At 41.6% G+C, this 26,438-nt stretch overlaps 1 protein-coding gene across 1 annotated transcript in view; it reads left to right on the top strand.

Moving 5' to 3' along the window:
- Nucleotides 1-26,438, top strand: part of SEZ6 (seizure related 6 homolog) — an 878,191-nt gene that overhangs the window by 137,124 nt on the left and 714,629 nt on the right. The gene's annotated exons all lie outside the window — the stretch shown is intronic.

Below are 26,438 nucleotides of genomic sequence, written 5' to 3'. Positions count from 1 at the left end.
ATTACATACAGCGAGAATCTCCTGTTTACACAGTGGCCTCTGTAATAGGAAGTCCCGTCTCCTGGGCTGGCATTGGACCAGTGTTCTGTCTATCATAGAAGCCGGTCCAGGAGGCTGGACTAATTGTATTAAAGAGGCCGCCGAGTAAACAGGAGTTTTTTGCTGTATGAAATTTGACACCGCTCATTCCGCCCCCCTCCCTGAGATGGGCATTGATCAGGCTGCATTGATGGGCAATTGTGAGGCTACAGATGGGCATTGATTAAGATGCATTGATCGGCAATGGTGAGGCTGCAGATGGGCATTGATCAAGCTGCATTGATGGGCAATTGTGAGGCTGCGTATGGGCATTGATCAAGCTGCACTGATCGGCAATTGTGAAGCTGCATTGATAGGCAATTGTAAAGCTGCAGATGGGCATTGATCAAGCTGCATTGATGGGCAATTGTGAACCTGCGTATGGGCATTGATCAAGCTGCACTGATCGGCAATTGTGAAGCTGCATTGATAGGCAATTGTAAAGCTGCAGATGGGCATTGATCAAGCTGCATTGATGGGAAATTTTGAGGCTGAAGGTGGGAATTGGTCAAGCTGCATTGATGGGCACTGACCCTTATTTTGCTTCAAAGTTCTTTATTTAAAATGTAATTTTTTTCCTGAAGCTTCCCTCTTAAAATGAAGGTGCGTATTATACGCCTGTGCGTGTTATATGCCGATTAATACGGTATTTTAATCCAGTGGGCCGTCTGTGAATACAAAGGGGAGCAATGTTTTTGTAATCTTGGACACTCCTTTGGTGTTTAAAGATTGGAGTATTACGCCACTTTTATGAATTTTTGCATAGGCCATGTACACATATGGACATTTTAGGTTTATTTACACTATACGTTTTTGCACAATTTTATTTATAATGCAATTTTTGTATTATAGAGATGTATTAATTTATTAAGTGCTGCACAACATTTATTGTAATTTTTCACTTGGTATCACAAGTGTGCTGGCTGCTCTTGGATTGTACCTGAGCAAAGAAATGTTCACATATTTTCACATATGTTTAGAACTCCAAGGGTAATATAGTTTTTTTATGGGAATTCAGGATTTTATATTGTACCAAGAATTAGGCATTATATTATGTTTGTGTGCACTAAAACTTATTTTATTGTATTTATTGTATTTTTCCCAGAAAATGTGTTGCAAAAATATCATGCAACATGAAAGATTGAAACTGCCACCATTTTATTCTCCAGGGTCTCTGCTTTCTGAAACAATTGCTTGGGGCTTTAAAGTACTTTTCTGGCCCAAATTTTTTTTAAATGCGTGGGAAAAATGTACGCATTTCCCTCAAGCCTCGTACACACGGCCGAGGAACTCGACGTGCCAAACACATCGAGTTCCTCGGCCAGTTCAGCACTGAAGCCGCCGAGGAGCTCGGCGGGACGAGAGCTCCCATAGAACAACGAGGAAATAGAGAACATGTTCTCTATTTCCTCGTCGAGCTCCTCGTCGGCTTCCTCGGCCGAAAGTGTACACACGACCAGTTTCCTCGGCAGAATTCAGCCAGAAACTCGGTCGGAAGCTGAATTCTGCCGAGGAAACTGGTCGTGTGTACGAGGCCTTACATGTGTTAAAGCATTATTACAGCATAAATACTTATTTCTGCTTCTCGCTGGTATTGACCAAAACTATTTTTATTTCAGCTCTTATTTTTCTCTCTATGCCTTCCTCTTGGACAATAATTTAGGAGTTTCTTCCCAGGGTAGATTATTACTGTGAACAATGCTGTCTGGCTTTACATGCTAAATTATTGTCGGAGACACTGAGAATGAAGTAATGCAACTATGCTAGTCACCATAATGTCGCACATTACATTACCAGCCTTCCATATGTACTGAATTGGGTTATAAATGTGCTTTTAAATTTTAAATACTCCTCTTTCAAATTTTTAAACATTTTATAACACTCGTGGAACTCCACATACAGTATGTTTTCGGATAATTAGGTATATGTTTGTGAACTTGGACAATTATTTAAAGTCAGCACATTTCTGGAAAACAAAAAAAAACTTCTAGGGACAAATCTTGAAAATCTGCACCTTTATCATAAAATCAGAGATGACTATTGTGCTATTGATTTCCTAGTTGTGCTTTTGGTTTCCTAGTAAAAGTATACTGCTATCTGTTCAGCTACTTCTAGATTTTAAATATCACATAAAGATATCCTGCAAATGACTGACATCCCAAATAATTCAGCATATACAAATTGTAGCTGAGTTCAAGGTCTGTAGAACTTTCAAATAACAAATGCGAAACATGCATTGCTCCAATTGTCATGGGTATAAAGGGAAGTGATTCTATAAACTTGCTAAGCTCACACTATTGGAATGCTGAAGCAGCACTGTATCTCCACTGTTGGCAAATGAGGAGAGAGGCTCCTGATTACAGCTCTTTGTGTTGCCTGCAGACACTGCACAGAGCACTCCACTTCACAATGTTAGCTAAACAAAAGAGACTTTGAGTTTAAAGGGTGGCTTCAACACACACAAGGATTTGGATCATCCATCTGGAAAGAGCACAATAAGCAGAGCACTAAGAGAGGGAGTGGAGAGCTTAAAAAAAGGGGAAGAACACGCTAAGGAAAAATAACCTTTGCAGAGCAGTTTGGGTGAAGGACTGAATGTAACATGTACCTGTATTCATATTTGGTAATGGAGGATTTTTGAATTGTGGGTTTAATTTGAAAGAAATGTGTCAATAAAATTTTGGAGGCCTATGGTGTAATAAACTGAAAGCAATCTCTGGTTTTCACATATAAACAATTTGGAAAATGTCTTAAAGAGATCTGGCAATGTCTAAAGTAATTGTAATAAAAATTTCCTGCAGTAAAAGATCTCTTATACCCAGCTTTCTAGCGGCCCTTGTCTCCTCCTACCTTTCCTCTATTTCAGTGCTACAGCATCTGCAAGACTCACCTGTATTTAACCCTTAAAGGGGTTGCAAAGGTACAATTTTTTTTCCTAAATAGCTTCCTTTACTATAGTGCAGTCCTCCTTCACTTACCTCATCCTTTGATTTTGATGTTCCGTTTTCAGGCCAGAAGCACGTATTCTATAATTAACAAGTGTCAAGCACGTAGCATGAGAAAATACTGTATCCGGATATCATATGCTTGAGAGAGGCAACTGTAAGTTAAATGGTTTAAGAATGTATGTCCCTTTAAGATATACCACAATAGTAATATGAATCCTCAATAGCTAATCCCAAGCAAGGTGGTAGTTTAAACTTGAGCCAAGTTCAAATACAATACTTAGTAAATACAATATGAGAACAGGGTAATTCTAGAGCAATAAATGTAACGTAGTAAGGGTACTTATCCGTTTGCAGAGCATCAGGCTTCTCAGTAATAGCAGAGTATTGTTGGCAGCAATGGGATTAGGTACTTGAGGGTCTCCTGGTAGTGGATATCTTTGGGTGTCCCCACAGCAACTGAAGTAACAATGGCAGCGTGGATCCAGTTTGAGAAAACTTAGCAGCAGTAAGCAGTAGCTTGATGGTAGTGTGGATCCAGGCTGCGGTAGTTTACAGCACAGGGGGTAGTTTAGCCAGTAGTTTGATGGTAGCGTGGACCGGCAACGGCCGACAATAATAGAACACCATATTCCAGCAGCGCAGTAAATATATAGGGGCAAAACAGGTGCATGGAATAGCGCTGATACACGCTGGAACGCACGCGGAACCGGGAAGTGACGTCAGTGTGCAGTTGCCGGAAGTGACGTCAGTGGAACGCAATCGGCGACGGCGCTTACATAGAGAAGGTTTAGGATAAATGTGTGTGTGAAATTTTTTCTTTCCATCTTAATGTGTTATTTAACCTTAAACCTAAAACCAAAAATTTAATATATTGCAGTGTACCAATTATTAGATGTGGTGGCTGCATTTGTTTTGGTTTTTTTTAGGCCTTTTTGAATCTATTTTCATCAGGTTATCTGGACAGTAATACACCTCCTGTATTAGAGTGCTTCCACTCTGGATGGAGAAACACAGGGGCACCTTTGGACAGCATCATTGTCAGTCAGGGGGAAGGGGAGTGTTAATGTTAGTTTTACTGACCAGACCCCCTTTTATTAAAAATAAAAGAAAGAAGGCTTTAAAAAGAAAATGAATGTAGCCATCACATTTAAGAAATGTAACTTGCAATATAAGTGTTATAAATAAAATATACGGTAAATGTTTGCTTTCAGGTTTAATACCACTTTAAGCATCTGCAAGCCTTTTTATATATTATGTATTTTATATGTAGTATAATAATAAATATTCAGACAAATAATGACCAGCGCAGGACAAATCTTCGAATGATTCATTTTGCTTACTTTCACGCCCGTACTTCTGTAAGCTGACAATACGGAACCTTTCTGGAAAAAAAAAGACTAACTTGACTGGCGCTAGGTAAATTTCGCAAAATCCTCTAATGTTTTTTAACCTCCCTGGCGGTATGATTCTGTCTGGAATTACGTACCAAAAGCGGTACATTTATTTTGCAAGGGAATTGGCGTTTTATACTGTAGGCCTGTAATTTTTAGAAATAACTCACTTAAATCTGACCAAGCAAGAGTCTTGTAGGCATCCCGGGTATGATTTTTTTTTTTAAAACAAAATTATAATATAATAAATAATTATAACAAATAATAATTTAATTATAATAAAAATTATTCAATAATGTAATCAACTCAAAATCACAGAAATTTGCAGTTGCAGAATTGTCGCTGTCATTATTTTATTTTTTTTATGACGAATTTCCCCGCAAATCGCTATCGCACATTTCTGCAAGTGATTATAATTTATTATCGCTGTTTTCTAGCTGATCTAAAACCATTTTTGACATAAAGGGACACTTTTGGACAATCTACAGTTTTTAGGCAGAAATTACATTTTTTATTATATAAAAGTACATGCAGGGCACTGGGCAGACCACTAGGGACAAGGGGGGTGTGTATTTTTTACACACAGTACTGTAATCTATAAGATTACAGTATACTGTATGTAAAGTGTTTGTTTACTTTTTTGAATTTGGCGCCGTTCTCCGCCCCCGTGCGTCGTAACGTCGCAGGGAACGGAGATCGGCGGCACACGGGGACTGTGAATCGAGCGAGGAGGTCCCGCTCGCTCACACAGCGGGTGGCATCGCTGGATCCAGGGACAAGGTGAGTAAACCAAGCCTTGTGGATCCAGCGAAAGGTAAGACCGTCCAGCCCGAGCGTGACTCGGGTTTATCGATCCTAACATGTAAAACCAACCCCGAGTCACGCTCGGGTTTACCGTCAGGGGGGTTAAAACCATTACCTGTCTCTGCTGTTAACTCCAACTCACAGCCTCTCAAATCTTACTCTTCGGGCCCCGGCTACTACTGGATGGGGAGCGGAGGAAGGCAGATGGCTGGCCAGGATTTGAGCCAAGGCAGAATAACATGCGAGCGAAGCTGAATGGGCATGCGCCCGAAACTGAAATATTCCCTCTGCTCCAACCAGCACATGATCATCAGAAAGGGGCACAGATAATGGGAAAAATACAACCCCCCTATGCTAGTAGGCATGGCGGAGCGGGGGTGTGTAATTCCTTTTTTCTTTATTTTAATTCTGCACTGACTGTCTTTGAAATTGCCCCTGCCCCCTATTAAACTCAATCTGGGGACAAAACCAGGGACAGACTTGGTCCGGGGACAGTGTCCTCAATCAGGGGACTGTCCCCTGAAACTGGGAATGTCTGATCACCCTATCCTTATTCCTTTATTATAATAGCTATGAATTACTGCTCAGTCTAATATACCATGAGCTTTAGAGTTAATCGTTTTTAGCAAAGACTTCATGAGACCTGTAAATTATTTCATTGGTTCCTCCATAGTAAGAATGTTGAGAAAATCTTAAGCCTCGTACACACGACCGAGAAACTCGACGGGCGAAACACATCGTTTTCCTCGTCGAGTTCCTTGGAACTCGACAAGCTTGCTTTGCGTACACACAGTCAAGACAAAATCTCCTCGTTCTCAAACACGGTGACATACAACACATACAACGGCAGGGGAAGTTTGATTCCACTGGCTAAACTCTTGGGGCTGGTTTTGCTAATCTCATGTGTTTGCGTGTTAAGTAAAAGTTTGTTAAGAGACGATTTGCACTTTTCAGTCTGTTACAGCTTGAAAAATGTGTTATCTCCATTACAAATGCTACTTTTACTCCCGTCTCATACTTTATTCTGAGCAAGCGCGGGTTTCTTAGCATACACACGCTCGAGTTTCTCGTCGGAAACCAGCCCGACCAGGAACTCGACGAGCCAATTTGAGACTCCCATCGAGGAAATAGAGATTTTGCTCTCTTTTTGGCTCATCGAGTTTCTCAACAGTTTCCTCGACGAAAATGTACACACGACCGGTTTCCTCTGCAAAAAAAATTCTCCCAGCAAGTTTCTTGGTGGTTTTTGCCGAGAAACTCGGTCGTGTGTACAAGGCCTTAGATAGAACCTGTATTAAGATATCATTACTGTCTGTGTCTTTATGCCCCAGTAATAACTGCTTACATAATTTCTTGTCCCACTGCCCCACAGGCTTTGAGAAGGACAGGAAGTTTGGTAAACTCTAGCCCACCAAAAAAATGTTTGTCTTGAGTAGGGATGAGCTTCGAGTTCGAGTCAAACTCATGTTCGACTCGAACATTGCCTGTTCGCCTGTTCGGCGAACAACGAACAATTCGGGGTGTTCGCGGCAAATTCGAAAAGCCGCGGAACACCCTGTTAACCACTTACCCCCCGGACCATATTGCTGCCCAAAGACCAGAGTACTTTTTGCGATTCGGGACTGCGTCGCTTTAACAGACAATTGCGCGGTCGTGCGACGTGGCTCCCAAACAAAATTGGCGTCCTTTTTTCCCCACAAATAGAGCTTTCTTTTGGTGGTATTTGATCACCTCTGCGTTTTTTATTTTTTGCGCTATAAACAAAAATAGAACGACAATTTTGAAAAAAATGAATATTTTTTACTTTTTGCTGTAATAAATATCCCCCAAAAATATATAAAAAAACATTTTTTTTCCTCAGTTTAGGCCGATACGTATTCTTCTACATATTTTTCGTAAAAAAAATGGCAATAAGCGTTTATTGATTGGTTTGCGCAAAAGTTATAGAGTTTACAAAATAGGGGGTATTTTTATGGCATTTTTATTAATATTTTTTTTTACTAGTAATGGCGGCGATCAGCGATTTTTTTTTTCGGTATTGCGACATTATGGCGGACACTTCGGACATTTTTGACACATTTTTAGGACCATTGGCATTTTTATAGCGATCAGTGCTATAAAAATGCATTAGATTACTATAAAAATGCCACTGGCAGTGAAGGGGTTAACACTAGGGGGCGGGGAAGGGGTTAAGTATGCCTGGGTGTGTTCTTACTGTGGGGGGGGTGGCCTCACTAGGGGAAACACTGATCTTCTGTTCATACATTGTACGAACAGAAAATCAGCATTTCCCCTGCTGACAGGAACGAGAGCTGTGTGTTTACACACACAGCTCCCGTTCCCCGCTCTGTACCGAGCGATCGCGTGTGCCCGGCGGCGATCGCGCCCGCCGGGCACACGCACGGGAGTCGGGGGCGAGCGGGGGGCGTGCGTGCGCCCCTAGTGGCGGCTAAAAGGCAGGACGTCATATTACGTGCTCTCGCCTAGGAGAGCCACCTTGTGGACGTATTATGACGGTGCGGCGACGGCAAGTGGTTAAAGTCTATGGGAGAAATCTAAAGTGCTAATTTTAAACGCAAATATGCAAGTTATTGTCCTAAAAAGTGTTTGGGGACCTGGGTCCTGTCCCAGGGGACATGTATCAATGCAAAGAAAAGTTTTAAAAACGGCCATTTTTTCGGGAGCAGTGAATTTAATAATGCTAAAAGTGAAACAATAAAAGTGAAATATTACTTTAAATTTCGTACCTAGGGGGGGGGGGGGTGTAAAGTTAGCATGTGAAATAGCACATTTCCAGTACATAGGACTGTCCCTGCACAAAGTGTCATTTCTGAAAGGAAAAAAAGTATTTTAAAACCGGGCTTGCAAATATAATGAATTGTCGGCTCTGGCAATTCAGAGCGAATTCATTCATAAAACAATTTGACGTGGGGTTCCCCCCAAATATCTATTCCAGACCCTTCAGGTCTGGTGTGGAGTTCCCCCAAAAATTCACACCAGACCCCTTATCCGAGCACGTTAACCTGTACCAGGCCACATGCCCTCAACATGGGGAGGATGTCCCCATGTTGATGGGGACAAGGGCCTCATCCCCACAACCCTTGCCCGGTGGTTGTGGGGGTCTGCGGGCGGGGGCTTATCAGAATCTGGAAGACCCCTTTAACAAAGGGGACCCCAGATCCTGCCCCCCCCTATGTGAGTTGGTAATAGGGTACATTGTACCCCTACCATTTCACAAAGGAAGTGTAAATAGTTGGAAAAAACACACACACACCGTAGAAAAAAGTCCTTGGTGTGTTCACAAGTTCTGGTGCGAACCGAACAGGGGGGTGTTCGGCTCATCCCTAGTCTTGAGTTGGACTTTAAAGTACGCTCTGTGCACAGTAATAGGACATTAGTGTCACACCTCCATTGCATTTTGCAGTGCATATTAAAATACGCATTGCAATGTTTGTACTGAATTTTTATTGCCAGAAATATTACTACACATAATAAACTAAAAAAACATGACAGTCAAAATTTGGCTTTTTTCATAAAAAAATCAGGAGCATTAAAATACATTCTCCTTTGTCACATACATACCTAACAGTATGAGTAACATTTTTGGTCTACCAATACCACCCATTGAACTAACAGTAAAACAGCAGTAGACTGGTATGGACAACAGTGTACAGAAGGTAAGTCATCATTAGCTGGCTCGAATGTCCTCTTGTGGAGTAATCATGATTGTTTCCTAGCCTAAAGCCTTTTGGGGAATCTACAACATGGTGTAAGCCCAGCAAAAGAACTACAAGGGAAGGTACATTATATCTTGAGGGTCTACATCTACAGAGGCTCAGCCGTTGAGTCTTGTTTTATACTAATTGCAGCACAAGAGAAAACCAGTACATCTCAGCAAGATCAATTAGAAAGTTCAGATTTTCTCTGTACTTGTTTTTTGAAGACTTGAAATAATTTTTAGAACGTCTCGGTGGACACATTGAAAATGGACCATGTTCATGTCTAATATATATCAGCAAAAAACTGTGAAATACAAGCATTCCTGGAATATAAAACAGTTACAGTACACAGTTCTCTTGCCAGTCAGAATTCCTTATTTCATTGGAAGCCTTCTATCTTTCTGATATCCTGTTCACAAGACCAGGGGCCACTATGCCCTCTATTGCCCAGGCACTAGCCCTCTAGTCTTCTTTCCCCAATGTAGTCCTTTGTAAAGCTAGTGGTGACATAAATACATTGCTTCTAGCTGCAGTGCAGACTCCTGATCTGATCTGCCCATGGTGCTACATTGGATTGGTGGTTCAAGAGATTCCTGATCTGTCCCGCCTCATATGACCTCACACTTTCACTTACAAACCAGGGGTTTTACCTGTTTTGTTGTAAAAGCTTGTTGTAAATGAGCCTAAGAGCCGGTTCACACAGGTGTGACTCGTCAGGCGACAAGTCACGCTCCGTTCTGTACAATGGAAAGTTCTAATAGGAGTGTCTCAAGTCGCTCCGACTTAGAAAAAGGTTCCTGTACTACTTTGGGACGACTTCAGGGCGACTTGCATTGACTTCAATACAGAAGTCATTTTGCGAATCGCCTCTGAAGTCGTGGGAAGATCACCTTGCTGAATCGCTTGGCAAGTTGTGCTGCCCCTGTGTGAACCGGCTCTAAAAGTTACAATAAAATAAAAAATAAGCTAAGGAAACCAAGTTAAGTAAATTAACAAGGACTAATTAGTTGGGATACAATAAAATAATGGGTTAAATAGTAAAGATGTTATTTATTTTTTCTGCTTTAACATTTCTTCAGCAACTCCTTTAAAAAAAAACAAAAAAAAACAGATCAGCTGCATTTAATTTCTCTCACAGCTATGGAAAGAATGTACTGGGGGGGAGGGGGGTATTTTATCAGGGAAAAACCAACAGGTAGTAATACATGGTGAGGATTAAAGGCTGGCTCACCATTAGGACCATGTTGCATATTATACCACTATTTAGGATGTACCGTGTTCCTAAGCAACTGCTTCACACCCCAGATGTTCTATGACAGCTTATGGGGGTTCTTCTGCTACACAACCCTTGTCACATTTGATTGAAAAAAAACATCACTGTGGCAGATCAGATGGACTTGTAATTCTCAATGGATTACACGTCTGGGAATCAGTGAACTCATGAGCCTTTGACATGAGCCTTTGACACTTACTTCAGTTTTCTAAATGAAAAAGAATGGGAGGAAGTGTCTGCAGCAGGAACGAGCGGTGAGGTTTAGTGGCTGGTGAGGCACAGGCTAGTATCAGAGCCAGATACACACAGGTTACATACACTGCAAACGTTAGAGTGAGAGCAATAATTCTAGCACTAGACCTCGCCTGTAACTCTAAACAGGTTACCTGTAAATAAAATGTAAAGCATTGGCTATGGAGATTTTTAAGTACTGAAGTTTGGCGCCATTCCACAAGCGTGCACAATTTTAAAGCATGACATCTTAGGTATTTATTTACTCAGGCGTACCATCATCTTTCACATTATACAAAAACATTTTCATTTATGAAAAAAAAAATCCCCCCAAAAAAACACATTTGAACAATTGCTGCGCAAATACCATGTAACATAAAAAGTTGCAACGACCCCTATTTTGTTCCTTAGGGTGCCTGCTAAAAAAATATATATAATATTTGGGGGTTTACGTTTCCAACAAAAAAAAATATGATTTTTACATGTAGGAGAGAAGTGTCAGAATTAGTCTGGGTGGCAAGTGGCTAATTACCATACATAAGTAATATACAAATAATTATTATATATTGTTTTTAAAGTAATTTACTATATTTTCTAAAACTATACTCAAGCAGGTGAATTAACGGACAAATTCCTGAAGTTTGAAGTTATAACTTCAAACCAGTAATTTCACAGTAAATAGATAAATAATACATTATTATGTTATAACATATAGCATAATAATATATGATTTAGCCTGATTAAAACAGTACCTTTTCAGCAGCAGCAGAAGATTCTCATTCTCACTCACAAGCTTGGTGAGAAAAACATGGGATTATGGGTAAATCTTATACCCATAAACCCGTTTTTTCCTTCTAGTTAAGAGGGCTGGGCTAGAAAGGAACATGTGTGTCTTCTAGACACATGCCCCCTTCTATGACACTGCAGTGAGAGAAGAGCCTCCACTGCAGCATTTTTATTAGACAGCTTGGACCAATGGTACTTTACCATTGGTCCAAGGCTCCAAGCTGTTCATTAAGCTCAGTGCTTCTGACAAGAAGTGAGAGGCACTGTGAGCTCATCCTCTCAGTCTGCTGCAAACAGAGTGTACCAGCTTGTATTTAAACTGGTCGCTCTGTATGTAGCTTCTGACAGGCTGCCCAAGGAGCCCCGTATCTCCGGAACCCTAGGTGGAGCCCCAAATCTTGACCAGTGGTGGAATAAGACTCCGGCTGCCTACCTCAGGTCACCAAAATTTGACACTCGAAGCTTGATCTTTTTTTTATTATGAGGCTCTGCCTCCCCTGACTACACTTCCCTGGTCTGCAGGAGCCTGACATGCGTTACACTGATCACAGGTGAAACGCAGGTTCCAGTGGAAAGAAATAATACATTCACATTTTTTTCCTGAAAAAAATTGTGCATTTAATACTTTCTTTCTTAAATGTAAACTTAGCTCCTAAACAGTTAGTTAAATGCTTCTAACTGTGATCAATTCAGCTGGCAGAGGGTAGTCTTTGACCACCAACATCTTTTTCAAATATAAAATATAATGTGACCAAATGGCAAGGGAAACTAAAGTTGGAAGATGTAAAAAGTTGTCAAAATAAACTATAACCTTTAGGAACATCCACATTATATTATGTCCTTCCATCAATAAGGTGCCATGTCACACTTTTTGTTGTGTACAGTATACCATCTTTTGCCAACAAAAATCTGTATCTCTTTTGAAAGGGTCACTTGATTGTATTTGACCCCCCCAGGCCAAAGGTTTCCAGCCCTCCTTTGCTTATAGCCAGAGACCAAAACACTGTATCATTGTTTGTTAACATCATAGCAGACACCTGTTTTGTCAATCATAGCTAAATTAGCTGCTGAGAGCAGCTACGACTCACAGAGCGGAAACTTAGCTATCAGGCTGGCAAGTCTCAGTGGCAACACGCAAGAGAGTGGTTTGCAGAGAAAAGGAATAAAAGGTTATGCCCTAGGTCCTTAACCGGTTAAAATGTCCCGACCCATTCAATTTGTATCAACATGTTTAGTCCTATATAAAACTGTACACATTTATGATATCTGTAAAATTCTATTTACAATTGAATTGCGTGTCCTTCTGTGACTTTTATCTGGGTCTAATAAACATTAGGTACTGCAACCATCAGTACCCAGAATCTCCTGCAGGTTCAAATTTAGCTTACTGCACTTTCAGGTTTATTCTTTAAAAAGACACAGGAAAGGGAATAGAGTTGTGAGCTTTTATGATTGGTTTGATAAAAAGATCTAATTTTTTGGAACTCACACTAAATGATCAATATAACATATAAACGATCACGCCTATGCTTGGCCCTGCATTCTTTTTAAATAACAGTATGTAAAGAACCAAATCCTTCACTGACAAGTTTGTGTGCATGATCCTGTCCTTCAATGCTCGTTATCCTGGCTTGACCCACCCTTCGTAAACCATGTTATTTTTTTCTTAATGCATTTGTGCTTAGAGGTAGTGTGACCTGAAGCACTGTTTTAAACTCCACAGGTATAAGAAGTGTTTTTGAACAGCTTGATAGCAAAAATGTTTAAAAGACAAATTTCTTTTCTGGCCTGCATGCAGCTGATGCTGGAGCTTTCTTCGCAATGTAGGAGAAAGAAATGTATGAATAGGTTCTTAAGAAACTGCGGATCACATTCACGCAGCTGGAAAGATATCCTTAACCTGAAACTGAAAACTATATATTATAAGCTGCAAAATACTAGCAGCTCTGGGAGCGCGGCTTACATTGGCGTCACACGCTAAGAAAAGAGGCATCCCTGGAGAGAGAATCCCAGATCGTCTAAAACTCCACCTGAATTTTTTCATTGAGCCTTTTATGCTTTAATTTGTTACATGCACATATTATGTAGGATTGACCTAATACTCTACCAGGTGTGCACCGTTTCTGAAACAGCTTTCAATAACTAATAGTCTATGCCTGGAGATGTGCATTCATTATTGCTTCTATGAAAGTCTGAGCTTAGTCTTAGTTCAAAGTGCAATAAAACACAGTATTTTTGTGCTAAATACTGCTTTATTGAAGAAAACCGTTGACTTTGTTGATATTCGACTTTTACCATGCTCCCTCTTAGCTCCTTTGAAGCCCAATGTAAATATTTGTGTTCTTCTAGGTATGGAGGAACATGGGGTCATGTCCCAAGATGCAGTGTTTAGAATTGAGACCCGCCAATGGTCAGGTCAAAACATTGTTAAGAAGAAGGAGGAAGATGTTGACCCTTAATAAAATCTTCCACCATCCAACATGGAGCTTATTCATGGTTATGACTCAACACTCTTATGGAAAAAAAAAGAAGTGGAGAGAGCTAGGAAGGTATTAGTGGGTGGGAGGATTCTCCGTATAACAGCGCATGCCACTTTTCTCTTAATGCAACTTGGCAAGAGTGACAAAGTACATTTAACTCCATATTTAATCCATTTTATAAGGTTTGGTTGTTTTGTCTCATGCTAATAAGCAGACCTCAGCAGACAAGTGGCAGGACTGGGAATGTCTGCCCCCGGGAGTGGACTTGTTTTTCTGAAACTATGCACTGATCATGATAAAAGCTTGCCTCCTCTGCTAAGAACTCCCAGGAGCTCCATATGCCTTCAGCTGGAATTTTCTTTACTGCTACTTTACAAAAACATGGTGGAGGAAAAAAGAGATCCGTGAATAAGAGCCATGTGGTCCTCTGCAGCAGGAAATAATGTGTTCCAGGGTGATCAGGGCAAAAAGATCAGAGTGAAGAGCACTCTGAGAGAAACACAGCTAATTTTAAAGCGCGGACAAACACAAAAAACAGTAGATGCAAGCCCTTGGAAGCTGATGCTAGGAACATTTTGTCACAGGAAGGGTTGGTCTTCAGTTGAGAAGATCCTGGCATAGGAGAGGAGTGTATACAAACAAGAGCAAATGCAGTATCTGTAAATTAAATACAGCACTCAGCATTACTCGTCTATTTGTTACTAGTTAGTTGTTAAAATGAAGGATGTGCTTGTATTCCATTCTTTTCATGCTAGTTTCCACTTGAGAATGAGCCCATTAGCATGCTTTCTGCATGTGCATAAGAGGATTGAGATAGTCTGAGGGTCATTAAATTGTGCATGTTTAATACATCATAAATTATTTTTACACAATTACAATTAAAAACCCCTGTCTTCATTTTGACTTGAGTTTCTCTCGGGCTCTATTCTAGGCTTGTCTCAGAATCCCTCAACTATGTATCTTGCTCATTGCCCCAGTTACAGCTGTCATAATGTGCCTCCTCCTGAAGAATAGTTGGGAATGTTAATTAGAGACTTTTTTTGGGGGTCTAATTTAAAGGTAGCTTTTAAAAAATATTGCACAGTGTAGTGGTTATGAGTGCAATGGTATATTACTTCCACTATTGTCCAGAACATCATATGACAAATTATAAATCACTTAAAGCTGTGTCTTTCCCAAGTAGTAATTTACATAATTCTACAGGTCTGGCAATTTTTTTATAGTTACCATTAAAGAATATCTAATGCAGCTTATCAGCCCTTTTCAGACAAAGAACGTTTTTTAGTAAGTACAGAAAACACCTGTTGACCTTGCTAGAAATGTCTGAACTGAAAGCACATGCATTCTTATCTGCCTTCAAAGCTGTCTTTGGTAAACTATTTTACATCCTCCATATAATGGAAATGAATTGAGGAAGATGTTGCAGTTCAATTTGTAATTTGAAACAAAAATCTTGTCCGTACAATAGATACAGTGGAGGAGTGAGCATAGCCACCCAGGGACATGACATGTTTTATTTGCATGATTATCAGGTGAAAAAAAAGGTAAAAATCATGAAAAATACTAGCGCAGCCATCACATCTAAGGACAGCCACATGAAAAATTTGTTTTTGGATTAAGGTACTCTTTAAGGTACATTTTATATAAGTTTTCATTAGGGCTGTAGAAATTAAAGATTAATTCCTTGATTACTCGTTAATTTTTTTGATCGATCAAAATGCTTTTGATCGGTACTAGTGGTGCAACGGATCGTAAATGATCCGTGATCCGAACGGGCCACCATATGCGCATCAGCACACCACGTGATCCGCGGAGCTCCGCTGCTGCCTCGGCCATAGGAAAGGCTGCGGCTTCGGCCTAGCTCCCGGAGCGGCGGCCATCTTGGTTCACCTGGCGGTGGCCTAGGTGAGCCTAAAGTGGCGCGCTAATGTCATCACCCGGCCTCAACTGCTCGTGTTTGGCCAGCTTCTCTGGTAAAACTAAGCAAGCACTAATCTTCCTATACAGTGGGGGAGATGTGGACCATATTACAGTGCGGGAGATGTCTGTGGATTACAGTGGGGAGATGTCCGTGGATATTACAGTGGGGTAGATGTTTGTGGATATTACAGTGGGGGAGATGTCTGTGGATATTACAGTACGGGAGATGTCTGTGGATATTACAGTGTGGGAGATGTCTGTGGATATTACAGTGGGGAAGATGTCTGGATTACAGTGGGGAGATGTCTGTAGATATTACAGTGGGGAGCTGTCTGTGGATTTTACAGTGGGGGAGATGTCTGTGGATATTACAGTGGGGTAGATGTCTGTGGATATTACAGTGGGGGAGATGTCTGTGGATATTACAGTGCAGGAGATGTCTGTGGATATTACAGTGGGGAAGATGTCTGGATTACAGTGGGGAGATGTCTGTGGATATTACAGTGGGGAGATGTCTGTGAATATTACAGTGGGGGAGATGTCTGTGGATATTACAGTGGTGGTGATTGTGGATATTACAGTGGGGGAGATGTCTGTGGATATTACAGTGGGGGAGATGTCTGTTGATATTACAGTGTGGGGGGGGGTGTCTGTGGATATTACAGTAGGGGGATGTCTGTGGATATTACAGGGGGGGTGATGTCTGTGGATATTACAGTGGGGAAGATGTCTGGATTACAGTGGGGAGATGTCTGTAGATATTACAGTGGGGAGCTGTCTGTGGATTTTACAGTGGGGGAGATGTCTGTGGATATTACAGTGGGGTAGATGTCTGTGGATATTACAGTGGGGGAGATGTCTGTGGATATTACAGTGCAGGAGATGTCTGTGAATATTACAGTGGGGAAGATGTCTGGATTACAGTGGGGAGATGTCTGTGGATATTACAGTGGGGAGATGTCTGTGAATATTACAGTGGGGGAGATGTCTGTGGATATTACAGTGGTGGTGATTGTGGATATTACAGTGGGGGAGATGTCTGTGGATATTACAGTGGGGGAGATGTCTGTTGATATTACAGTGTGGGGGGGTGTCTGTGGATTACAGTAGGGAGATGTCCGTGGATATTACAGTGGGGTAGATGTTTGTGAATATTACAGTGGGGGAGATGTCTGTGGATATTACAGTACGGGAGATGTCTGTGGATATTACAGTGTGGGAGATGTCTGTGGATATTACAGTGGGGAAGATGTCTGGATTACAGTGGGGAGATGTCTGTAGATATTACAGTGGGGAGCTGTCTGTGGATTTTACAGTGGGGGAGATGTCTGTGGATATTACAGTGGGGTAGATGTCTGTGGATATTACAGTGGGGGAGATGTCTGTGGATATTATAGTGCAGGAGATGTCTGTGGATATTACAGTGGGGAAGATGTCTGGATTACAGTGGGGAGATGTCTGTGGATATTACAGTGGGGAGATGTCTGTGGATATTACAGTGCAGGAGATGTCTGTGAATATTACAGTGGGGAAGATGTCTGGATTACAGTGGGGAGATGTCTGTGGATATTACAGTGGGGAGATGTCTGTGAATATTACAGTGGGGGAGATGTCTGTGGATATTACAGTGGTGGTGATTGTGGATATTACAGTGGGGGAGATGTCTGTGGATATTACAGTGGGGGAGATGTCTGTTGATATTACAGTGTGGGGGGGTGTCTGTGGATTACAGTAGGGAGATGTCCGTGGATATTACAGTGGGGTAGATGTTTGTGAATATTACAGTGGGGGAGATGTCTGTGGATATTACAGTACGGGAGATGTCTGTGGATATTACAGTGTGGGAGATGTCTGTGGATATTACAGTGGGGAAGATGTCTGGATTACAGTGGGGAGATGTCTGTAGATATTACAGTGGGGAGCTGTCTGTGGATTTTACAGTGGGGGAGATGTCTGTGGATATTACAGTGGGGTAGATGTCTGTGGATATTACAGTGGGGGAGATGTCTGTGGATATTATAGTGCAGGAGATGTCTGTGGATATTACAGTGGGGAAGATGTCTGGATTACAGTGGGGAGATGTCTGTGGATATTACAGTGGGGAGATGTCTGTGAATATTACAGTGGGGGAGATGTCTGTGGATATTACAGTGGTGGTGATTGTGGATATTACAGTGGGGGAGATGTCTGTGGATATTACAGTGGGGAGATGTCTGTTGATATTACAGTGGGGGGGGGTGTCTGTGGATATTACAGTAGGGGGATGTCTGTGGATATTACAGGGGGGGGATGTCTGTGGATATTACAGTGGGGAAGATGTCTGGATTACAGTGGGGAGATGTCTGTAGATATTACAGTGGGGAGCTGTCTGTGGATTTTACAGTGGGGGAGATGTCTGTGGATATTACAGTGGGGTAGATGTCTGTGGATATTACAGTGGGGGAGATGTCTGTGGATATTACAGTGCAGGAGATGTCTGTGAATATTACAGTGGGGAAGATGTCTGGATTACAGTGGGGAGATGTCTGTGGATATTACAGTGGGGAGATGTCTGTGAATATTACAGTGGGGGAGATGTCTGTGGATATTACAGTGGTGGTGATTGTGGATATTACAGTGGGGGAGATGTCTGTGGATATTACAGTGGGGGAGATGTCTGTTGATATTACAGTGTGGGGGGGTGTCTGTGGATATTACAGTGGGGGGATGTCTGTGGATATTACAGGGGGGGAGATGTCTGTGGATATTACAGTGCAGGAGAGGTCTGTGGATATTACAGTGGAGACTATTTATGGTGGTTAAAACGAAAAATGTATGTGCGTTGTAATTAATCAAAATTAGTCGATTAATCGATTTAAAAAAAATTGATTAATTGAACATGAACATTTTAATCAGTAACAGCCCTAGTTTGTATTACATTACTACACTTTTAAAAGCTGTTTTCAATTCATTTACAGTAAATATACATTTTTCAACAAAGTCTATGTCTAGTGGAAAGTTTATTTTTAGAAGGGGAGGTTAAAAATACTGGGGCAGATCCACAGAGCGAGTATGCCAGCGTATCTACTGATACGCCGGTGTACTTTCAAATTTCCCGCGTCGTATCGTTGTTTTGAATCCTCAAAACAAGATACGACGGCATCTGGGTTAGATCCGACATGCTTACGTCTTCGTACGCCTTCGGATCTAAGATGCAATTCTTTGGAGTCCGCTGGGTGACGTTCACGTCGTTTTCCGCATCGAGTATGCAAAGTAGCTATTTCCGACGATCCACGAACGTACAAGCGGCCGGCGCATTCCTTTACGTTGTCTCTAGTCGGCTTTTTCCGGCGTATAGTTAAAGCTGGTATTTCGTGGCGTATAGTTAGACCTGCCATGTTAAGTATGGCCGTCGTTCCCACGTTTATTTTGATTTTTTTTTTGCGTAAGTCATCCGTGAATCGGGATGGACGTAATTCACGTCTATGTTAAAAAAAATGACGTCCTTGCGACATCATTTAGCGCAATGCACGGCGGGAAATTTAGGGACGGCGCATGCGCAGTTCATTCGGCGCGGGGACGCGCTTCATTTAAATGAAACACGCCCCCTAATCGCCGATTTGAATTCCGCACCGTTACGCCGCTTGAGATACACTACGCCGCCGTAACTTACGGCATAAATTCTTTATGGATTCAATTTAAAGCCAGGTAAGGTACGGCAGCGTAGCGTATGTCGGATACGATGCGCCGGGGCAGATCTTTGTGGATCTGCCCCACTCTATCTATAGAGTCTATCAGGATTTTATTGATTTTCAGTTCTTCATTTTGAAGGAAACAAGTACATAGATCACAGATCATACACCATTTAAAAAAAAAAAAACTTACAGGGTTTTAGGTTGGCAACAGGTGGTTTGGTACAGCAGAAAGTAGACAAGATTTGAACCATGTGTGGGCAGGCTAAATATACTAAGTTGATCGATCGATCAACTTGGGTACAACCAGCCTGCCAGATTCACTTGCGATTATCGCTAGCGGCTTCTATAGCTGCTAGCTATAATCACTGTCTTTTCCTGGTGGGGACAGCTTCCCCTGCCGGGGAGTAAGCACTGTCTGTGTTGATGGGGGAATCATGCAAATTTATTTTCTGCAACCCGCAGTTGCAGGAAATAAATTTGCACCTTCTATGGCCTGCCTTAAGCTACATCAAAACCTCTAAAATACATTGTTATTTCTGTTTTTGTTGCTGTTTGGGATTCTCACTGCTGCATTATTTACTGAATAATGATGAACAAGTCATACTTTCACACAGTAAGGCTTTCCAATACAATTTTATATTGTGTATATTGTTATTCAGTGTCTTCTTTTTGCCAAGGTAAAACAAGTTCAGCTACCTTATGTGATTGTGATTTCCCAACACATTCTGTTGATTCTCTGGGTAACCTATGGAATGTCACCCTTGTCGGAGCCGAATCACCTTAAATTTGAAGCACAATCACAGACAATCTACTCAGTGGGGTTGATTAGCTCAGATAATTGCATCTCTCTGATTGCTACTGTCTTTTAGTGACCCCATTTCCTGGGCCAGTCTGACCTGACTGATCTCATTTGGTACAATTTTTCTGTACGATGAACCATTGTGGTGCCATGAAAAAGCAGATGCAATTGCCCTTTTTGTTTTCCTGTAGATCAGGATGTAATCTTTCCACCCAAATATGTTTATTTCTTTGTATTATATCTTGTTTTTTTCCAGTTGATGAGTAATTCAGCAACAGAGTTGGTGAATTTTATTTTCATCATATTCACAGCATGACTACACTGATACACATATAAAAGTGAGATTGTGCCAATGGTACATTCATTTGATAAAAATATTATGTGTTTTAAATTATTTTGGTATTTTTATAAATATATATTTAACTATGGGAGAGCAAATAATCAAAATGTATCCAATCTTACTCAGATGTACAGCTTGTTTTCCCTAATGTTTTTTCACGTTTTTGGTCTTTTATAAAAGTTCAAAATAAATCTGTGGTTTCCTTATCAAACATCACCATAATTTTAAGGCCAAATGGTGTTTTCCTTTGCTATACTGGTACTAGCCTGTAATGCTTTTTTACATTGATAAATTGCTTCAAAGAGGGTCCCATAAATGGACCACATCCCAAAACACTTGTCGGTTGATCCTTAGTTCTTCTACAATATTTACAAACCTAAATGGTGATAATGCAGTTTTATGTACAACTCGCCAGCAACCACCTCCTAACCTATTAACCTGGGTAGCAGAAAAACAAATACCCTTGCACACAAATGTGTTGACCAGGCGATCCAAAATTCAGAGTGGATAATATCTCAGGCCTTGCTGCCCTCCAGGATAGGGGTATCTTAGCAGTCAACAAAGAAAATAGAAAAAAGAGGGCACACCAGCCTTGTGCATTAACCTTTGATATATTTATTAAAAGAGAAAGTATTAAAAACTACTCACTAGCATGGAAAGATAACCACAATGTAACAGTCTTTGGCTTATGACAATCCGTCTACTGATAGTAGTCTCCAGATCCTAGAGAGAGGACTTGCGACCCACTGCTGGCTGACACGTTTCGAAGGATTGCCTTCTTTTTTAGAGCCTCCACCTCCATGCTGATCAGGAGCCATTTGGTTTCCTAACCTATTAACCTGGGTACCAAGTAAGTTTACTCCAGTTTCCTCCATCTCCAAGGACATATTATTAGGTTAAATCAGTGGTTCTCAACCTGTGGGTCGTGACCAGGGGCGGACTGACCATTGAGTTGCTCGGGCACTGCCCGAGGGCCCCATGCCACTAGGGGACCCCATCAGGGATGCCAGGCTCAGTAAAACCAGGGACAGTATGTAAAAATCTATGTTTTTTTTACATCTGTCCCTGATATGTCCGAAACCGACATGCTTTTGATGTTAAAATCCTGCGATTTTAGCTGCCCCGCCTCTGCACTGCCTCCTGGCGTGGTGGCCATCTGTGAGCCCAGGGGCCCCATAATCTTCTATTGCCCGGGGGCCCCATGAGTTGTTAGTCCGCCCCTGGTCACGACCCCCTCAGTGGGTCAAATGAGGATTTGCCAAGGGTCACCGAATCCTGGGCTGTTCCTGAAGCCCGCACCACTCTCCCAGCCTTTTTGCGGCTGTCCCTGGAGCCTGTGGCTGCCAAGCTGAACTGTTCCTGGAGCCAGCGGCTGACCACTCAGCCTCTTCGCAGCCGCCCGTTCAGTTCATGGCATGACTGGGGGGCAGAGACTAGAGGTCAGCTGACCAGTGAGGAATGTGAAGTGAGAGGGGCATCTACTGATTTCGGCATAGGTGTCACTGCTACGAGACACCACAAAGTAGGAGACATAGTGAGTAACACTACCTGTTATTATAGTTGCCATTAAAAGTCCCCACTACAGTTCTCAGATCAGCAGATGACCTTGACCAAGAGCACCCAAGTTGGCTGATCATAACCCCCCCAGCACTGCCACTGATCCCATCTCCCACCAGCACTGCCACTCATCCCATTCTCCCCACCAAGGAGTAAGAGAAGGAATAAAAATAGAGAATACATGGAAATGAGAGGAAAACAAAGAAAAAGGGAGAGAAAGAATAAGAGAAATAGCAAGAAAGAAGGCTAGAGAGAGGGATGGGGGGAACAAAACAAGACATTAGGATATAGAGATAAAACAAAAAGAAAGGAGGAAAAAAAGAGAAAGAGTGGTACATCCTAAAATGTACTATAAGGGGTTTTAATACTGTACGAGTGGAAGAGACTTAAGGAGCGCTAAATGTCCATGGGTTAGGGGCACAAATTACTTGTCTTACTACTTTGAACCCACGCTACAAAAATAGTTTTACTGTTAGGGTTTCCCACAAGACCAGGCTAGGCTAGAAAGTTTGCATTGACCTATGATATATAGCATAAAGTCTTCTATCCCAGACACACAGTAAACATACTCTGAAATCATTCTCTGTACATTCTAGAGCTGCCTACTCAGCACATACTAAATGAACAATGCAATGGATTTTTGGTGAACCGTGCTTTACTTATCTGTTGCAATTGATAGTGTTTACTCTCCTCTTCCATTAAGTCAAGCTATAGTAAAGATGCAATAAAATGAAAGCACTCACCCAAGTAATGACCTTTTTTGTCACTGCTAATAATTGTAAAACTTTCTGCCTTTGGGAAATGTCCTTAAAAACCCCTTGGAGGGTAATGGATATCAACACATGCTCTTTACCTTGAATTCAAGTATTTGTACTGGTAGCTCAAGGGACATTGTGTAAGCCCAGTCAATAAAATCTCATTATTGTTTTCAGCACCTTAAATCTGAAGCTTTTATTAAAAAAATGCTTAGTGATGCTACCATGATGGTCCTTGTTCAGACACTTTCTCTTATAGGGTAACAGTGCTCTGTCCCTGCTTTCAAACTATGTTCCTGCATTGTCACCTAGGCAAAGCTGTGTTGACAAATGTCATCCAGCTATTGCAGGCAAGATCAGGAGATCAGCAGCTATCACAAAGCATTTTTAAAAAGTTGAAAAAATTGCAGTTCATATACCACACTTAAGCAAACTATTACCGATGTCATACTTGCAGTCAAGCCGCTGGTGAGAACATGCAATCGACAAGATCACTATGGAGGACTCAGCAGGTTAGTGAAACTGTTACCTGCTTCCATGGGTCTCTCCCTCAATTGCTGGGTGAACAAAATATCATTCTCTCACTGGTAAATTATGTTCTGCGGCATTTTTTAAAGCAAGAGCGTGATTCCTTGCTCATCTAGCCAGGGAGGAATCAACATGTACAAGTAGGTAAGTGTTCTCACTGCACACAGGGCCAGTGCTTGACTATTTTGAAGCAAGACTACCCCACCACCCCATACCAACAAGATGACTGCCGCGTCCCAGCATACAACAACGTCACGTCGGCGACTCCAACCTACGCGTTTCTTAATAGAGAGGATGGGAAAATCCCCCTGCTTGGCTGTTGTGTTCCGACAGCCACTGTCACCAACTGTCAGGATACCTGAAAAGCAGCTGCATCTGATTACATTTTTTGCAGTAGGCTCCTTCAACATATATTGACCTTTGTTGAACAGAGCTGTGCCAGCAGGGCCACCCATTAAGCAAATTTTGCCTAAAAGACCTAATCTCTCATACATCTTGTTTTCCTCAGCACTGCAAGTCTGTGCAATGAAATGTGTTCAGGGGGTGTGTGTACATTACCCACCTGTGCCAACATAGAGCACTGGAGTGGCAGTGCATGAAGAGCATTTTCTTCTATAGAAAATAAACATTGGTATGAACAGAAAAAAAGCTGGAGATGTGGGCTTTAAAATAAAATATTACCATGTTTTCTTTTCTTTACAGTACAAATATATCCAGGCTAGAAACTAGAGCTAAAAATAAACGTCATACTGTAGTACCGTGAACATGTAATGTATTATGTTTAGATGGATGGTGTTGGAGGTATGTTTATTCAACCTACATAATTTTTATTTCACGTGTTGTTAAATGATAACTGTAATGTTATCACACATTAGTGCTAAATTTAGTAATGTGTACCTAAACCCAAAAACGAAAATGTAGTATATTAAAGTTTATACCTCTTATGCCTCATACATACCATCGGAATTTTCGATGAAAAAAGTCAGACGGAATTCTTTCATCTGATTTTTACGACCGTGTGTATGCCCCATCTGACTTTTTCCGTCGTAAATTTCGACGGAATTAGAAAGAGCACATGTTCTCTTTTTTTCTGACGGAAAAAAATTCCACCGGAAATTCCGTTCGTCTGTATGGAACTCCGACGGAGAAAAAAACATGCATGCTCTGAAACAAGTCAACGCATGCTCAGAAGCATTGAGCTTCATGTTTCTATGCTCGTCGTACTGTTGTACGTCACCACGTTTTTGACGGTCGGAATTTGGTGTGTCCGTGTGTATGCAAGACAGCTTGAACGGAATTCCATCAAAAAAACCTGTGAGGCCCCATACACACGACAGAGTTTCTCGGCAGAATTCAGCCAGAAACTCGGTCGGAGCTGGATTCTGCCGAGAAACTCGGTCGTGTGTACACTTTTCAGCGAGGAAGCCGACGTTGTTCAATGAGGAAAGTCGGCCCGCCGAGATCCTCGGCGGCTTCCACACTGAACTCGACGAGGAACTCGATGTGTTTGGCACGTCGAGTTCCTCGGACTTGTGTACGGGGCCTCAGAGTTTATTCCGACGGAAACTCTGATCGTGTGTACAGGGCATTAGATGTGGTAGCCGCATTTATTTTGTTTGTTTGTTTGTTTTCTTTTCCTTTTTTGCAAAAAGGCATTTTACTGTAGTCCCTATTTTTTTTTTTTTTTTATTATGACAGCAAAAAGAAAACAGAAGTTTTTTTTAGTATAATATTTCTTTCCTTTCTGAAACAGGCATGTCCCTAGCATCCGTTTAGACTGGGAGAGGGAGTAACAGAACAAGGAGCCAATTAGTTGTGCTATAGTACTTATGTGCTAACAAAAAATGAAAATACTAATAGACCCATTCTAATATTATCTCCAACACCCAGATCTATCTCTCTGCTGTTCACTTCTCCCCTTAATGCATTAATAATTTACAAACTGATATAGGAGTTGGGTGCCACTTCATTCCTTAAAGTAGAACTTTAGTCAGAAAATTCAGTTCTGCTAGATCACTTCAGGCTGGCCCCTTTTGAAGGTATAGCTAAAAATGTAAAATATTAAAAATAAGTGTCTATGCTGTTTAACCCCTTAGAGCCAGTGCAGAGGCGTAACTAGAATCTTCAGGGCCCCCAATGCAAGAAATCACAAAGGGTCCCCTGACCCTCCCTTTCATCCAACCCCCGGGCTTCCAGTTCTGGGCATGGACATCCTGCCAGAACCCTGCCTCCTGCATGCCCCCTGGGGAACGCATTGAGCATGCTCTGTGACTGCTGTGTCTTTTGGACACAGCTTATCACAGTACATGGGCCAGTCACAGCGGACCTTTACCTGTGATCAGCTGATCACATGTAAACAGACTTATCGGCAGTCCTTTCCTCCTACGCTGTGTCAGTGTGAGGAAAGGAGAGCCAGCAAGACTGTCAGTACATTGTTTACACTGATAAACAGGGCATTGATTTAGAGCAGCCTATCAGTGCCTATCAGTGCCATATATTAGTGCTCATTAATGCATCCTATCAGTGCTCATCAATGCCGCCTATCAGTGCCCATCAGTGACACTTATAAGTGCTCATCAATGTTGCCTATCAGTGCTTTTCAATGCTGCATATCCGTGCCCATAATGGTCGCTTATCAGTGCCCATCAGTGCTACCTATCAGTGCCCATGAGTCCCCATCAATGCTGAATATCAGTGCCATCAATGCTACCTATCAGTAAGTGACACAGGACAAGAAAAAACAGGAGCAATGCTGGAAGCTATTTACAACATGCACTAATTTTGGTAGCATAAATATTAATGTGGAATGTATGTTCCTTGCTAAAGAACATTATTTTAGATCAAATTGTTATGGGTAAAGTTCCACTTAAAGCTCAATCCCTCAAAAACTGAGCTCATAATATTTCCTCCCCCTTCCTCCCCATGTCCTCTTTCCCTACTTTTCCCCCTTGGTCAATAGCACAACTATCATTCCTTCCACTTGTGTCACAGTGATAGGTGTAATCCTGAATTCTTACCACTTCTTCAGGCCTCTCATCCAAACATTTTCCAGATCTTGCTGCCTTAATGCCTTAACCTCTTATTCTCTCCCTGGTTATCTCTCATCTGACAATTGCAACTCCCTCCTCATTATCCCACCTTTTACACAGGCTATC

Source organism: Rana temporaria, chromosome 2 (assembly GCF_905171775.1).
Source record: "Rana temporaria chromosome 2, aRanTem1.1, whole genome shotgun sequence".
Lineage (NCBI taxonomy): Eukaryota > Metazoa > Chordata > Amphibia > Anura > Ranidae > Rana > Rana temporaria.
This window is presented reverse-complemented; position numbering and strand designations above follow the sequence as displayed.